The sequence below is a fragment of the Protopterus annectens genome, chromosome 17.part0, assembly GCF_019279795.1.
Source record: "Protopterus annectens isolate FY-2018-M chromosome 17.part0, PAN1.0, whole genome shotgun sequence".
NCBI classification, from domain to species: domain Eukaryota; kingdom Metazoa; phylum Chordata; order Ceratodontiformes; family Protopteridae; genus Protopterus; species Protopterus annectens.
Window position 1 is genome coordinate 684,519,051 of NC_056751.1, and position 18,854 is coordinate 684,537,904.

The window sequence follows — 18,854 nt, forward strand, 5'->3', positions numbered from 1 at the left end:
GGTCCAGTGGGGAGTGAGGGTGTACTGACATTACCTACAACTGCTGACTGATATAAAAGCGTCAGTGAGCAAATGCCAGGTAACCTAAGTGCAATGTGTCACAATGAAGTAAATGCAACAATGACAAGCAGTCACTTGCTGTCATGTGTAACATGGAAATACGTACAGTGAGCAATGCAGATAACAGTAGTGAGTCACAGATGTGTTGCAAAGATGTGTACTATGTGGATGTAGCATACCAGTGAAATAACAAGCTAACAGATAACAAGCATATAAACAAAGGTAGATGCAGGAGGCCTGGATGTAGTGTTTGCTACAACAAACAAGGTGTAGCAATGTCAGTAAGATACAGCTCAGATATGCAGGCACTATAAACCTGAAACCAGATGTCCCCAGCTATGAATGGCAGAGTACAGCCTATTGTCACACATGGGTGCAGACCACAAACCTCGTTAATGTTAAATAAATGGCCTGAAGGCCAACTGCCCATACCAAAAGTAATACACTTGTACACTGGGCCCACAATCAGCAGTTCCCAACTTCAATGGATGAAAGATATGTGTCCTGCCACCACAGTGCTTGCCACCAACCTCCTAATGTAAAACAACTGGTCTGAAGGCCAAGTACTTAGTACAAATGACATAGAATGATAGCTACACTGTAATCAGGTTTTAACCAATCAGTAATAAGTAGAAGTTAACACTACCTGTATAGAATGTGTACCATGTATTGTTGAGATACTATGCTGATAACCTGTTTGTGTACCTTTCCAGATAGACATGGCACCTAAACGGAATCCTGCCTACTCTGCTGCAGAGGATGGCGTGATCCACCAGAGCCTGGTGCGTGACTATGCCATCCTGTTCTCACGCACCACCCAGAATCAGCAGGAGAGGTCTGCACTGTGGCAAAACCTTGTTAGCAGGATAAATGATGTTGGCATGCATGATAGGACATATGAGCAGGTGAGACATCACTGCAGTGATTTGATAAGAAATGTCCGCCAGCGTGCTGCAGATATCCGCAGGCAACAGGCTGCCACAGGTGTGGGGGTGGCCACATCCCCCTCACCAGACAGGAGGGCTACTGCTAAGTGTTGTGGATCCAGCCCCAGAACAACAGCAACCATCATGCATCCTGATGGAGGTTGGATCCACACAGCAGCAAGACAGCGAGCATGCAGGTAAGATGCCATATTCATTTATTGTTATTACTTTTACATTTGTTGACCCAGATAGTCTAGCTGGATATAAGTTCATTTTCAGTAGAGGCCTGTGGAGAAAAGCTCCACACATAGCGTAATAAAGGCAGACAGACAAGTTGTCATTACAGACAGCCAACATAATAGAATTGTACACCAGCCTGTTAATTAAATCAACATACATGTAAGGAAGTCAAACAGTTTAGAGTCATACACAATGTACCGTTGGTTTCAAAGCAATCCTACCTAAAGCATAATGGTTATGCAATAAGGCAAAAGCCATATACATAATAGTTAGGGCTCAGAAGGGTAGAGAAGTAGAAGGAGTATGACAGATACAATGATATGGAAGAGGCAGGAGTCAAGAAGGGAAGTGAGGAAAAGAAGGAAGACAGTCAAGAGGAGGTGGGAGGATGGGAGAAGTAGGTCAGAGCATAGAAGGACATCAAGGTGAAAGAAACAGGATAGAAGCTAGTTTCTATGCACAATGAGGGGTTAAAGGTGAAGAGAGGGTAGGGAGAGGGGCGTTAGCCTGGACTCCAAGAAGAACAAAGCCAGTGGGTTTGGAAGTACAGTTTGAGTTGACGTTTGAAGAGAGGTAAGGGTGAGATTAGAGTTAACTCCTGGTATGTACATATGACTGTTCTGTACGCTGTTACTTCATGCACGCATAAGGTGTGCATGTGGTATGTATCTGTCATCATGATATATATACAGACATGATGTGCAGCTGATGTGTATAAGGGAACTAGTGTACTACTGTACTGTATCATGTGCAAAATGAATGGCACACATGTGCCCACTGACATTACTCTCTTCACACTTCCAGGTCTCTCCCATGTAGCAATGAGGCAGGCCATACATGCTGGTGAGTCTTTTTAAAATTATCTGTAAAACAATTTATAAAACTAGGAAGAGTAGTGTAACTCTGTAGTAGACATGCTGGTGACTGTGTTCACAATAACTGTAATTGACAGGTAGTAAATTGAGTAGTGTAACATGGTACTGATGTGTGTGTTTACTGTGGGGTGTGCATGTGTGCAAGTGTGCCTGTGCCCAAGTGTGCATGTGTGTTAGTGTCCATGAGTGCATGTGTCCATTTCTGAATGTGTGCATTAGTATTGAAGTGCATCTCTTTCAAATATGTATTGAGACTGTAATCTGTGTTCCATGTTTTCCTCCCGTAGGTTCTGGTGCTGCTCTGGTGACCTGCAGCAGGGAACCTGAATCTTGTGCCCCAGGTACTGATGATGATGAAATGTCTGTAATGGTGCAGGAAGGTGTGTCTGGGTCCGCCATTGGTCAGCCAATTGACAGTACACAGCTTTCAACCCGTCAATGCGCACAGTCATCCTGCCGTTACATCCTTTGTCACCATTGTCCCTAGGTGATGGACAGTCAGCAGTGGGCATAGATCAGGGTAATGTGGTACCTGTGGTACATGCATCCTCACAAGGCAGCCATGTGCAGAGGCCTCCAATGGTACCACGCAGACAGTCGCCCATGGGTTCTCGTGGGGCATCCGTGGCGTACTGCCTCTGGCGGCGTGCCCAAGGAGGTATGTCAACCTCCACTATGTTTAGAACTGTCATGCAGGCACAGGCACATATGGAAAGGTACACCAGACAGGGTCTGAGGAGCTGAGAGCATGTCGCATAGCCATGACAGGCGGCATGCATGATGTTGCGAGTGCTACCAGTAACTTCACAGTTGTCGTTGTCAGGCGTTGTGGGGGCATAGAACAGCTGCTCCACGACCAGGTGTCCATGGGCCAGGGCGATGGTGTGTGTTTGCGGCGTCGGCGTGGCCGTATGCCAGCAAGAGCACCAGCTGGCAGTGGCCGCGGATGACAACAGGCCCACTTGCGCGCCTCAAGTGCCAGCACCAGCCCCAGCAATGCTGGGTCTGTGCTGTCATCCAGACGCCCCAGGAGACCACGTGCGTGGCTCTGGACAGTCCCAACAGGGAACTGTGTCCAGTCAACACACCCCTGCTTCCGATGACAGTACCCAGTCTGGGTTAGTACGGATACGACCCGTAGCACCCTGCCAGGCACAGGTACCGTGTCCGTGCCCACAGACACTGATCTGGATGACCTGACAGGTGCAGTCTGTGGCTGTCCACAAAACCCTGTACATGGCAGCCATTATGTGGGACTGTGTGCGTGCTTACACACATGCAGAAACCTGGAAACCTAACACCTAGGGCAAACACATACACACACACACTGCACCAACAACGGTCCACCCTGTACTGCTGCCCCTCACAAACACACATACACACACATGTCAATTGGTGTTACCAGTGGCCGGCTTGGGCATACTTAACCCACACCCTGTGCATATGATGACACTGTGCCACCTCCTGCATACTACAACATCGGTGCAGGTAAAGGTAAACACGTTGCTGATGCACAGGGTGACTACATAGATGTGTATAAGTAGTAACATGTTGGTAACTGTTGACTGTTGCAGTATAAATGTGTGTATATCCCAGCAGTCCTGCTGCAGTAACTGTATGAATGTCCTCAATTGTTATCTGCACCCATACTACTTAACAAAGTGTACCAGCTGCACACCATCACATGCTAACATTGACTATGGCAATGCGCATCTTGTGCTGTTATGTAGATTCAGCTACATGTATCTGTTCTGTCACACATGCATCTATACACACCCTGCTACCCACACAGATGCGCACACTCACCTGCCATTCCCATTATTTATCACCCTACATGAGTAGCTGTTGATACATGACAGGTACACATTTCAGAAGTGCACTATGTTGTTTACTACTGGCATCCCCTTCTCTACCTGTACTCACAGGGTTCAGGCAACCTCATCAGTTGGAAGATGTAATGTGCATCAGGTACTGTAGTACCCTGATTGCCGCAGCAAACATGTTTCCCATACGGAAATGCACACACAGACACATCCCACATCCACACACTTACCACATTCAGGCTTCAGAACACTATCTAGGTATATTCGGGTACATGTGCGTGTTACAGTAGCATGTAACACTATACTGAGTACTGGCAGTTAGTTGTCTGTTGTCATGTTGTCTGTATAGAATAAAAGAATTGTTTGATTATCCTACTCCGTTTTGTGGACATTACTTGAAGAAGTGTTACCTTACATGTGTTATCAGTACCACCACCTTCTGTTTTGTAGTTTTGTTTGTATAGGGTGCTATCAACATCACTGCTTGTTAAGGGTAATGACCACCCTGCAGTGCATAGCCCCATGTGGCAAAAACCACATCCCACCCCATCATTGTGCACACACACTAACCCCACCAACAGTAAAACACATACTTTCCATTTGCAAGATTCAAACCCATACCTAACTGTGCAATGACAGTAGAAACAGACACATTAGCAGAGTGTGCTATTTGCAGTAGTTGGAGAAATCCTTACTAATGCTGTACTTAGAGGGTGCTGACATCATCTGTGTGTAGGAGGAGGGATGTGCACCCTGTAGTGTGTTCTCCCAGTTGGCAAAAGGCAGTTAACCCTCCCAGCATAGTGCACACACATAAACCACACTCATACTAACACACATACATTTCCTTTGCAGGATTCAAACCCCTACCTAGCTATGTTAAGACACTACAGACGGACGCATTAGCACAGCAAGCTATTCGCATTACTGGGGGATTTCTTTTCCCCTGATATACTTATAGGGTGCTGACATCATCAGAGTCTAGAAAGTTGTGGTGCGTTTTCCCAGTTGCCAAAAGGGATGTTTCTTTCATACACACTTACCCCCCTTCACACACACTTGCCACCTGTTGGATTCAAACCCCTATCTAACTATGTTATGACACTAGAGACGGACGCATTAGCACAGCGCGCTATTCGCATTACTGGGGAATTTCCTTTCCCCTGATATATTTATAGGGTGCTGACATCATCAGAGTTTAGAAAGTGGAATGATCATCCTGTGGTGTGTTTTCCCAGTTGCCAAAAGGGATATTTCTTTCATACACACACACTTACCCCCTTCACACACACTTGCCACCTGCTGGATTCAAACCCCTACCTAACTATGTTATGACACTAGAGACGGACGCATTAGCACAGCGCGCTATTCGTATTACTGGGGAATTTCCTTTCCCCCGATATACTTATAGGGTGCTGACATCATCAGAGTTTAGAAAGTGGAATGATCATCCTGTGGTGTGTTTTCCCAGTTGCCAAAAGGGATGTTTCTTTCATACACACTTACCCCCCTTCACACACACTTGCCACCTGCTGGATTCAAACCTCTACCTAACTATGTTATGACACTAGAGACGGACGCATTAGCACAGCGCGCTATTCGTATTACTGGGGAACTTCCTTTCCCCCGATATACTTATAGGGTGCTGACATCATCAGAGTCTAGAAAGTGGAATGATCATCCTGTGGTGTGTTTTCCCAGTTGCCAAAAGGGATGTTTCTTTCATACACACTTACACACACACTTACCCCCCTTCACACACACTTGCCACCTGCTGGATTCAAACCCCTACCTAACTATGTTATGACACCAGAGACGGACGCATTAGCATGGCGCGCTATTTGGATTACTGAAAGCATCCTTTTCTCCAATATACTTATAGGGTGCTTACATGATAAGTGTCTAGAAAGGGGGATGAGCATCCTCTGGTGTGTTTTCACATTTGCTAGGGGTAACATTTGGACCAAGTGTGTGAGCATGCCCAGTTCAGCCTTCCCGTGGCATGTTGTGTGAAAGATGTCTCATTTATCTAAGTGTGTGAGCATGCCCAGTGTGGGCTTTACATATGTTGAACTCTGCAGCCCATCACATTTGTGGATGAGTGTGACCTTCAACAAATACCTGAAGTTTATGGTTGTGTGTTCTGTGCCATGTTGTGTAGTTACTGTCGAATGCTTTTGTGTGAACAAAACAGGGAGTATACTGTGCCTGCAGGTTTTGCATGGGATACTTTGCACACAATTGTCAACATCCGTTCATACTGACCTAACACTGTAGCACTGTCTAGTGTAGTGTTTCAGTACTTTCACTGTGGTGGTCAGTATCCTGGCCTTTAGTCCTATCACTGCTTTACATTTCCATAGTGTGCACAACAGCCTGGTTAGGGTCCAGTTGTGCACATCTGCCTAAAGGCAGTGCCTCTACAGACCCTGTTAATTGCTGCCCCATAAGCTTAACAAGTGTAGTCTGCAAATCTATGGAGAGGATCATAATTGAGCTCATAAACAAAGATATAGGGGACATGCAGACATTGTACCCATCCCATTTTGGCTTGGTCAGGGGCAGATCATGCCTTTTGTACTGGGTTGACATCTTCAAATTGGTCACTTAGGCCATTGTTGGGGAAAGGCAGTCCATACAGCCTACATTGGCCTTGCAAACACTTTCAACACAATACCCCACTCAGGTATTGTGGAAAACCTTAACAACTGAAATGTAAACCCATATGTCACAAGATGGGTTGCAAACTGGCTTAAGGACGGGACCCACAGGGTTAGAGTTGCTGGCACTATGTTAGACTCCAGGCTGGTCACAGGTGGTGTCACACAGGGCTCAGTCCTTGGCCCCATTGTTTGTCATGTACTTCCCAGAAGTACAGGCCAACATGGGAGGACTTTGGATGACAATGTTAGCAGATGACTGCACACTGGGCACCATAGTGGACAGTGCATCACACACAGATATCCTTCAGAAGGGACTCACAGTAACTGATAGCTGGTGCCAGGGCCATGGCCTGAAGTCAGAGTGCACAACATGTGTAGACATACCCTTCAGGAAAAGCAAGGTGACCCCAAGCTACCATATAGGTGGCAATCCTCTAAGCACAGAGGAGGTTATCATGGACCTGGGGACCCAGGTTAACAGTCGCCATTCTTCTGAGACTCACATTGCTAAAGTGGCTAGGAAGACCTTCTACATTGCCCACCTGATCAGGCTGGGATTCACATCCAGATCTAGTGGGTCATTGTTCCCTGTACTCTTCACTTATCAGACCGGTGATCGAGTGAATGCCCTATTCTGGCTGTATCTCACACAACATCTGCAGCAATTGGAGACACCCTGACTGTCCCCACCTAAAGGATCAAGGAACCCCAACAGCTGTCATATGCTGCCAGATTGACGACACTCACACTCTATTCACTCACATACCGTCTGCTTAGAGGTGACATGTGCCTGACATGCGAGGCCATGTCCAAACAGAGATTAATGGGCATGCTCCACCTCAGACTCAGAAGATCCACCTGAACCACTAGTGCAGGTGACTTACACCTTAGCAGGGATGTATGTTGGACATGTTGGAGGGATGGAGTTATCACTCAGAGACTCCTATGCTGTGGAATACAATCCTGGTCCATTTGAGGCAGAGCACCTTGCTGGCTGTGTTCAAGAGGTATCTTGACCTAATGCTAGTCGGAGAATGTGTTTGTCCATCAACACATTGCAAGCGTAGTTCGACATGTCATATGTCTTGTTTAGTATACTGTGCCTCTGTCTACCTGTGACATAACATTGATACCCAGGGTAAACCTCCCATCTCCCATCCACTCATTAGGATTCCTGTTGAGGGACTCAACCAGTGTCTCTATGGACAACCTGTACTGGTAGTTTACTCATGTGTGGGGGTGGCTTCTGTGTTTTGGATAATGCAGTACAGCCTGTCCTATATATGTCAGTGCTGGGGTTCAGGTCCCTCATGTGCATAGCTCCCTGCCATTCAGATTGTACAAGGTGCAGCATGTGCATTGATTCCAGCTTGGACATGGCTTTCTACATCAGGCACAGCTTGCATCTGGGTGGACAGCATGGCAGTGTGTGGAGCTGCACTCTGTGTAATCAGACTACACATTACATGTGTTCCAGCTCTGTCATACTCCTGGTGAGGTACTGTTGTGGACTTTACAGGTGCTGGATGTGTGTGCATGAGGTACACCCGACAGGGGCTGTTGTGGTCATTTCTAATGCTGATGAAAGATAACTGCAGAACCAGAATGACCTCCCCTTAGCTAGATGTCAGACAGCATGGACCATACAATCACAACTGAAAACAGGACCCTCTCCACAAAGGGAAAGTGTCCTGTCTGGTGGACCCCAGCCATAAACAAACTGTATGACAGAGGAGGGTTACTAATGCAAGACAGAGCTACATCTCCAAAAGGGAAGACAGCTGTGATCAGCACTAGTAGAAAGCTACATTATCTCATAAAGACATGCAAGGTCAACTTGGGGACGTAAATCACCAAAGACAATGAAGGTAACCACACTGCTTTCTTCAGTTATGTCAGACACCTGGTTGTGAACCCTCGGATATGCTCAGAGTTGGTACACAACAACATATATTCCAGTGACCTGACAGATATTGGCAACATTCGGGACAGCTTCAGTGCGATTTACCCCTCCCTCACCCCAAAACAAGATAGTTATCACTGCTGTATGTAACCTCACTGTCATCTTGGATGTCCATGTGAGAGCCACACTCAGCAAAGACAAGTACACAGCATCCATGGGACCTGCTGGTATCTCCAGTTGCATGCTATGTGAACTCCAGAAGGGCTGGACCCATATATACAACTGCTATTTAACCTTAGTCTTGCTACAGGATATGTACCTGAACACTGGCATACGGCAACAGTGGTCCCACTCCACAAGGGGATGCCTCCACAGACCATGGCAACTACCACCACACAGGCTTAACCAGCCTTGTCTGCAAAGATATGGGAGGAGTCATGGAGCTCTTACACAGACACATTACTGACCTACGGACCCTTGTTCCCACCTAGTTCAGCTTTGTACAGGGCAGATCCTGCCTTTTGCACCTTTGCACCCGAAAAGTACCTACCATGAAGATCAGGGTTCTTCAACACATGTCATATGCTTCCAGAATAGAGGAAGTCCAGCTTTGTTCAGTGTCATACCGCATACTTACAGGTGACCTATGCCTGACATACAAGACCATGTCCAATCAGGATTTGGTGGACATACTCCACTGCAAGCAATCCAAATCCACCAGAGCCATGAGAGCTGAGTATTTGAACCTCAGCACATACATGTATAGGACATGCTGGAGGGACAGAGTCATAACTCAGAGGCATCTCACACTCTAGCAGAGTATCCCAGTTCATGTTTGACAGAGTCCCTCACTGACTCTCTTCAGGAAACATCTGGACAACTGCATATGAGACAGAGGCACAGACTAGACAGAGACACAGTCATGTTATTCAATTACGTAAGGGGGTCATAATGTGTCACTACTAAGTCAGAGGCACAATATTCAGAATCTATTCTGTACACTTATTACCACTATAAGGGGTGGCAATAGCCACATCACTATGGCTAGGCTTATACATGCACTAGGGCAGATAGCCTAGTAGTACACTATGACACTATGAAACACCGGTGTATGTGTAGCTATTGTCAATCAAACAGTATGATGTGGCTTGGTGGGCTTGATATCTCCCTGTATTCCGACATTGTTTTGTCTATTCCTTCTAGCATGTCTAGGGATCAGTTGCTAGTGTCCTCTCCTGCTCAGCTGGTGAACCTGGGAATATTGAGGCACTGTTACAGTTGCCTCATGTACACTGACAACCCTCTCCTTCTGCCATAAAACACACATACATGTGAGAGATGCAACTATATAGCCAAAGTGGAGGCTGAGCTCTCTCAACATAGGACTAGCAAGACCAGAGAGAGGGTGAAGGTAACCACACACACATCTTTAATCCAGTCTCACATGGCACTGTCACAACTTAAGATCATACACATAGACACACAGAGACACTCTCGGAGGCTCTGATCAGAAGTCTACCAGAATGGCGGTGGCCACCACAGCAGACACTCACACAACTGCCTCCACAGGGCACAGCACATGCAACACATTGACCACAGAGTTGGTGTGCCAAACAGTCACAGCCCTTAAGGCCAAACACAATGCCGGACACACTTGTCATAGGTGACTCCATAGTCAGACACACTGATGTCCCACTCACCAGATCAGGTACAGAGGAGGTCACAGTAAGCTGCCTATCGGGCACTGGAATCCACCACATAATGCAAGCACTCAGGTCACTAAACTGCAAGTACAGGTCTGACCCAGTCATAACCTTAGCACGGATATAAATAGGACGTGCTGGAGGGATAGATTTATCACTCAGAGACTCCCTATGCTGTGGAATAAAATCCCGGTCCATGTGAGGCAGAGCACCTCGCTGACTCTGTTCAAGAGAAATCTAGACCTGTGGATGGGAGATCGTGGTTTAGTTTGCGGGAATCATCTCTGGGTCACTGCTGGACAGAGGCACAACAAACTAATGGGCACAGTATTTTTTCATATAAGGGGTGGCGTAAGCCACAATAATTTGGGCTAGGCTTATAAATGCCTTAGGGCAGATAGCCTAGTATAAACCTATGAACCTATGAACCTAATCCATGCTGGTGTGAACGACCTGAGATGTACCTCCCTGGACTACATGGAAAGAGACATAGAGGATCCCTCTGATTATGTAGGCCAGGCAGGTATGACCCTGACCTTCGGCAGTATCCTACCTTCACCAAGTATGATGCCACATAAACAGAGACAAGATGATCAGCTGTAGTATTTTGCTTAGACTATGGTGTCATTCTAAGGGGGTCCAATGTCTGTCTGCCTGGGATGACATGCTGGACAGGCCACGGTGATTTGCAAGGGGCGGCTTGCACCTGTCACCCCTGGGCTTCCGGATTTCAGATGATGCTCTTGCCACCCCATTGTGCCGTTTTTATGCAAGACTCAGATTCTACACCTACCACCCTAGAACACAGTAAAGGAAAGACACTAAGGGTAATGCTGCTCAATGCCCAAGTTCTCAACCTCAAGCTGCACACACTCTATGCCCTTCTCAGTATGTAGCACATTGATGTCTGTGCTGTGCCTGAAACCTGGTTCACAGCTTCTGACAGCACCCCGGCACTATCGGGTGTTACCTCATATCATGCATTCTGGCACCAGCATCCCGACAACACCAAGAAGGATGGTGGGTGTCCATATTCATCAAGGACACCCTCCCCTCATGGTTGGTGGCAACACACGATGCATCAGAGACCATCCAGGTGCCAGTGACCGTAGGTAAGACTGCTCTGCAGTTTGTAGCATGTTACATGCCACCCGCTCAAACTCAGGTGCCTCACACAGCTATCCTGCAAACACTGAAGGGGATAAATGTATCTCAAAACACCATCCTACTGGGTGATTCCAACTATCCACATATAGACTGGGATCACTAATCATGCCACAACACTCTAACACAAAGGTTCCAAGAGTTCATACACTGAAATGCCATGGAACAACTGGTCCCAATCCCCTCAAGTGGAGGCAACATACTAGAACACATCATCACGAACATGGGGTCACACTGTTCAACACCAGACATATACCCATCATTGGTGAGATCAGATCATGGACTATTCTCAGTGGGAGTCCACATCCCACCCACACCCCAGATGGGAAATGAAACGGTGAAGACCTTCTCAAATGCCGACTTCACATTTCTGAGGACTGGTGTGGTCTCTTTCAAGGCCACAGGCCAGCAGACACCATTACCCAAGCCACTGTATCACTTAGAAATGCCTTCTACCAGCACCTCCAGGACTGCATGGTTCAGGCAATCCCAAATAATAATGACTCTTTGTACCACAGGCAAGCATCCAGTTTGGTGGACCCTAGCCATAAACAAGCTGTACAACACAAGGAAGGAGCTACTACAAGATAGGCGTAATCCGTGGGGAAGGCACCCTGCTCATTGTGAGTAAAACACTGGGTTCCCCATACAATCATCCGAGGCATGTTTTGAGAGTAAACCCACTCAGGACTCCAGGGACAACCATGATGCCTTTTATACCTATGTTTGAAACCTGGGAGGAAACTCCCAGATAAGCTCAGACTTAGTTCAGAATAATGTTGATATCACTGCACCTACAGACATTGGCAACATACTGACTGACAGGTTCAGTGCAGATTTCTCCCCTCCCCAACTGGGGAGGTATGTACACCAGAGGATTCTAGCCCCCCAAACATCTCCACTGCTGGGGTGGGAACTGCTCAATCCAAGGCAGAAAACACTTTATCCATGGGACCAGATGGTGTCCCCAGTTGTGTGCTCCATGAACTCAATGAGTAATTACACCCGCAGTTAGGGCAGCTGTTTAATCTTAGCCTCACCCCAGGATATGTTCCCAAGGAGTGGCATACAGCAATGGTGGACCCACTTCACAAAGGAGGTGCCTCCACCAACCCCATAAACTACCATCCCATCAGCTTGACAAGCCTGTTCTGCTAAGCTATGGAGAGGATCATAATGGGAATTCTAAATGAAGACATAGGGGACTTGCAGACATTGGATCCAATCCAGTTTGGCTTTGTCAAGGGCAGATCATGCCTTTTAAACTTGGTTGACTTTTTCAAAACACTCACCCAGGCCATTGACGTGGGCAAGGCAGTCCACACAGCCTACCTTGACCTGGCAAAGGCTTTCGACACAATACCCCACTCAGGTATCATTGAAAACATCACCAGCTTAATTGTGAACCCATACATCACAGCATGGGTTGCAAATTGGCTAAGTGACGGAACACACAGGGTCAAAGTTGCTGGTGCCAGTTCACACTCCAGAGCTGTCACAAGTGGTGTCCCACAGGGCTCAGTCCTGGGCCCACATTTGTTCAGTATCTACTTTTCAGAAGTACGAGCAAACACAGGAGGATTATGGCTGACAAAGTTTGAAGATGACTGCAAACTGGGAAGCATAGCTGGAAACCCATCTGACACAGACATCCTTCAGAAGGGTCTCATAGACACAGATAACTGGTGCCACGGCTATGGCCTTACATTAAACACTAAACAATGCATAGCCATACCCTTCAGGAAGAACAAGGTTACCACTACTTCCCATCTAGGTGGCAATCCTCTAAGCACAACGTAGGTTATCAGGGACCTGGGCACCCAGTTTGACAGTGACCTTTTGCTTGACACTCACATTGCCAGGGTAGTTTGGAAGGCCTTCTACATTGGCCACCTCATCATGCAGTGATTCACATCTAGATCAAGGGAAGTCATCGTTCCCCTGTACTCATCACACCAATGATTGCATACACTGCCCCATTCAGATTGGATGGGCCCACAAATTCCTCGACAGGAGGTGAAAGGGTCTCAAACATATTTCTTATGCTGCCCGACTGAAGGAATTCCAGCTGTATTCAGTCACTTACTGACTGCTCAGAGGTGATCTGTGCCTGACATACAAGGCTATGTCCAACCCAGACTTTATGAACATGCTTCACCTCAAGACCTCTACATCCATCAGAACTACAAGGGCAGGAGACCTAAACCTCAACACAGATATTAATAGGATGTGCTGGAGGGACAGATTCATCACCCAGAGAGTCCATATGCTGTGGAACAACATCCTGGTACATGTGGGGCTGAGCACCTCACTGGCTTTGTTCAAGTGAGATCTTGACCAATGGATGGGAGATTGCAGGTATACCCCAGGGATAACCTCAGTATCACTGCTTGACAGAGGCACAGCAAAATAATGGGCATATCCATCAACTTGCAGGGGTGGCAGACACAAAACTCTGGCCTAGGCTTATTAATGCCCTAGGGCAGATAGCCTAGTATGAACCTATGGACATAGGCCTGGGGCAGTTCCTGCTATTAGGACAGTGGTCTGCAGCAGGCTATATAGTAGTAGTCGGTTTTAGCCATTGTTTTTGACCATGGCTATTCCATGTTGCTTCTTGTTGTGGTACAAACATGGGTGTGTGGTTATCCATGCTATTTATTGCTAGACACCCTCATTTTGTATCTTGTTCCATGTTTTTGCACATGTACATCACTGTATGACATGCAGCTGTTTCCACAGGGTCATATTCGTGGATATGGATGTTAGTTGGGGTCCTCAGGTGTGCATATTGTACATGATATTACATTACTTAACACATGACATTCATGCCTCAGGTGGTGCTGCAGGAGCCACCTCTGTCGGATACACATACTACACTCCCTGTACATTTGGAAGCAGGTTGTGTCATGTTAGGCATCCCTGTTACTGTATGAGTGAGTCAGAGCGGGTATCAGTCCCAGTGTTCCTACTGACCAAGCGTATGTGCTATGCGTTGCCTCTTTGCCAAGGCCAGGGCATACTGGGCATGCCTCCTTCTGCCTACTGGGACAAGGTCAGGTTGTTCCTCCTCCGAGTCACCTCCTGCCTGTAGTGGCCTTGGCAATGGTGGGGGGATGTTTGGCCCAGCCCTGTGCTGGTCCTGCTGCAGCTGTTTCCGCAGGATCATATTATGTAGCATAGCACATATCATGATCATTTGGGTACATGTAGTTGGTGTGTTATGCAAAGCTCCACCAGATGTGTCCAGACACCGGAACCGTGACTTGAGCAGCCCAAACACACGCTCTATGATATTACGTGTTTGTGCGTGTGCCTCATTATGGCGTTCCTGTTCAGGTGTGTGTGCATTTCTGATGGGTGTCATCAGCCACGGCTCAAGTGCATAACCTGCATCCCACACTAGGTGTCCATGTGGGAAGTCCCCATTGGCAAATGATTGGTACAGCTCGTCAGATGCCAGATGTGGGAATCGTGGTAGCTCCCAGGGCAGCCAGCACACACATTCATTATTATGCCCTGGGCATCACACACGACCTGGCAGTTGATGGAGGGGTATCCCTTGCGGTTAATGTAGACTCTACCCTGCTCACCGGCTGGTGCTTTGATGCGTATGTGCGTGCAGTCTATTGCACCCAGCACCTCAGGGTATCCCGCTATTTGCTGGAAGAGACGCCTATTGCTGGCCACAACTTCACGGTCATTAGGGACATATATATGATCACTGACATGTGGTGACATGGCATCCAGGAACTGGTGCAGTACCCTGGAGGCTGATGCCTGTGATATCCCCATCATATCACCAGTTGGTCTCTGGAAGGTACCTGTTGCTAGTATTCTTAGGCCAACACATACCTTGGTTTCCACTGGGATGGGTTCCCCTCTGTTGGTTCTGTGTGTGAGGTGTGGCCTGCACAGCTCAACAATCTGCTGCAGGAGCTCTCTGTCCACTCTATAGCGCTCTACTATCTCCAGCTCATGTAACCCATGGTAGGTGACCCTGGGCCTGTATACTCTTCTCCTTCTCCTCACTCTGGGTTGTCTGTCAGCATCTGCATTGTCACCACCCTCAGCAATTCGCCTATGCCTGATTATAATAGCCATGGCAGCCCCTAGCATTTCTGCTCTGAGTTCAGCTTTATTTCAGTTTTCAATTCTGATAGCTTAGCTTCTGGCAGTATCTCTTGTGAGAAACAGCCTTCACTGCTCTTTGTTGTGTTTTAAGTGCTGGGCTTCTAGTCTGCCTGTGTAATTGCCTGCTTGTAATTGTTTCCACCAATTAACTCCAGCAGTATTCCTGGCAGTTTCCTGTATTTTGGTTGTTTCCTGTTTCCTCTCTGTTTCCTGAGGGGGAGCAATGTGCACACCAGCTTAAACACGCTCACAGTCACTTAAACGCGTGCACACATCCCTACACAGTGTTACACGCGCGCACACATCTTTACACGGTGTTAGCTAGGTTGATTCTTGCTAAAACGCAGACACTGCCTTACACGTGCACGCCTGCGCAAATCGTTGTAAACAGTTTGCAACACGCTCCCACATGTTGAACCTGCCTTACACGCAGCGCATGCACGTATATCAAGAAACTTTGAGTATAGGGATAGCGTATGCCCTCAATTTCTTGACTTTCCTAGTGTTCTGTTGGGACACACCTCCCTCCCTGATGTCTGTCTGTCATCTGTTACCTTACATTGCCCTCCAATCTGGTACATTTCTTTCTATCCTTCCCCTCCGTGATGTCACCTACCTCTTACTCTGTTCCTCCCCCTTCTCTAACTCTTACACTACTCAGAAAGTGCTCATTACCTATGTGGCAGTGTGATTCAGTATTGTAACCCTCATTTACATAGGATTGCCTAGTAATGCTTAGTTACATATCTTACACGGAGCTTCCCCTTGACAACCACTAAGCGGAGGCCATATTGTTTTTAGTCTGCAAGTCCCTCCATTGACATTCCATGTAATACATAAATCCCACAATTGTGGGCTTATAAGCCGGTTTTCAGTTTTAGGTAGCGCACCCGTTTGCGGTGTGCGCTACAGTTAAACACAAAAATCCAGTGGAAAAAAAAAGTTAAATAACTTATTTTGCAACACTTTTCATGCCAATGGCCACATATTTGGCCATTGGCATGCTTAATGACACATATGCACCCTTTATTTGGAGCTGACATAGCTCCGTTTTTGATTTTGCAGAAATGTACTCAGTTGTCAGCTGAGTACATTTCTGCAGCTAACACGTCCATTACACGGACTGGTTTCTGCTTCGTGGATCGCTCAAATACCTCATTTGCATATCTTGGAGCTGCAAATGAGGTATTGAGCATTTCCACGCCCAGTCCGTGTAAGAGACGTGTTAGCTGTCACTTACACGGAGGTTTGGGCTGTACCTGAATCGGGAGGCTTACACGGAGGCTTACACTACTCTTGAACTCCGTGTAAGCCTTCCTGAATCTGGCCCACTGTGTTTACTGTGACTTATAAAATGCAGTTTAAGGCCAAGAACCTAAAGAATACTACCACCAGAAAAAACAACTTGCTCTGAAGAGTTTGCCATTCATACTTCTTTCATAATCCCTATGGTTCCAGAGATATGAACATTTGTTTGAAATGTGAGGACATCATTTGATTCTGACAAAAGGCTTAGGCTCTGCCCATTGGAAGTTACAGTGCAAACTTGCCGAGGTCAATTCAAGTGAAGGAGTTAATGTCACAGGCTAGGTTAAGATCCCTAGAGCAAGTTATTCTTGTCTCATTTGATTTGCAGATGTCCAGCATTTCCATTAGCGCAGGTCTGAGACTGCTTTTTAGGCCTGTATGAACCTATGAACCTATGAACCTTTGTAGGCCAAGCACAGGTCGCCTCTCAGCAGTCTGTAAGATACAGTACAGTGACAGGGCTTTCAGTCTTTCCATGAATGTTGTGTTTTGGAGGCACCGGATTCTCTTAGTTAGAAACCTCTGTGGTATCTCCAGTTTCTGCAGGTGTCTGGTGAGGTACATACAAAAGGCATACTCAATTGGTGGCCTGATAAGGGTCAAATACAGCTGAGCTATAACCTCCCTGGTCTTGGATAAGATGCTCTTATTTATGAGAGGCACACTGTAGAATGCTTTACTTACCACTATGGATACATGGTAATTGAAGTTTAGATTGCTATCAACCTGTGTTCCCAAATCTCACACCACTGAGTTTGAGCTTAGAAGAGTGCTATCTATATCATAATTAGCAGGGGCTGCTTCTTTGCCAAAGGGGATAATGAGGCATTTTTTGCATTAAGTTTTAGTCTGTGAGTTTAGCAACAATCATGTGTTTGTGTCAGCCCTTTCTGTAATATGTTAACATCATTGGAGGACTCTGCACCCAGTTTACAGTCATCTGCAAACTTGGTAAGCCACAGGCCATCTACCTTCACCTGGACTTCAGAGAAATTGATTCAAAACAGTAGAGGGCCCAGCACAGATCCTTGTGGTACCTCACTGGTAATTTTTCTACTGGTAGAGGTAGACTCCTCAACTTTGACAGTGTGCATTATGTCAATGAGCCAGTTTGCTACCCATTTAGTAATGTATGGGTTAATGCCCAGCTGAAAGACTTTCTCTATGATACCTGAATGGGGGGTTGTGTCAAAAGCCTTGGCTAAATCAAGGCAGGCACTGTCTACTGTTTTGCCCTCATCCAGGGCTTCGGTGACATTCTTAAAGAAGTCCAGTAGGTTTAATAAGCAAGAGCTACCCTTGACAAAAACAAACTGGGTTGAGTCAAGGGTTTGAAGGTCACCTATGATCATGATGATTCTCTCCGTGGCCTTGCAGATAAGGCTAGTTAGACTTATGGGTCAATAGTTCCCAGGGTCAGTTGATGGACCCCCTTTGTGCAAGGGGATTACTGTTGCTGTTCTCCACTCTGCCAGGACAAAGCAGTTCTCAGGCTATGGTTAATGAGAGTGCCGAGTGGTTCCTCTAGGTCTTGTTTAGATAGTTTATTAACCAGCCTGGGATGTTTTCTGGTCCCATAGAGGCTGTATTTTTGGCCTTGGAGAGTGCTTGTATTACCTGATTTTTGGAGATATTCAGTAGAGGACTGGTGTCAGGAATGCTTTGGCGTATGTTTGGTGGGAACAGGGGTGTGAAGTTCTTGCCATATCTGTTGGCTAGCAGGTTGGCAGTTTCCTCAGGTTCAGTGTGAGTGGTACCATCCACTATAAGTTTGGCACACAGCTGGGCATTTCCTTTTAGGTTTTGGATGTAGCTAAGGAATGCCTTATAATTGTCTTTAGCTAGGGATGCTAATTTAGGCTCATAGCTAGCCTTAGAGGACTTAACAAGTTACCCAGTTTGCTTGTTCAAGCTGTGGAGGGTATTCTTCCTCTGTTGAGGAAATTATTTCCTGTTCTTAGATATCAGTTTCTATCTTTTGTTGTATAGCTTATTTAAACTTACAGTCCACCAGGGTGGTGTGTTTTCTTGGGAAGACCTGGTTTTGTTCCTGTT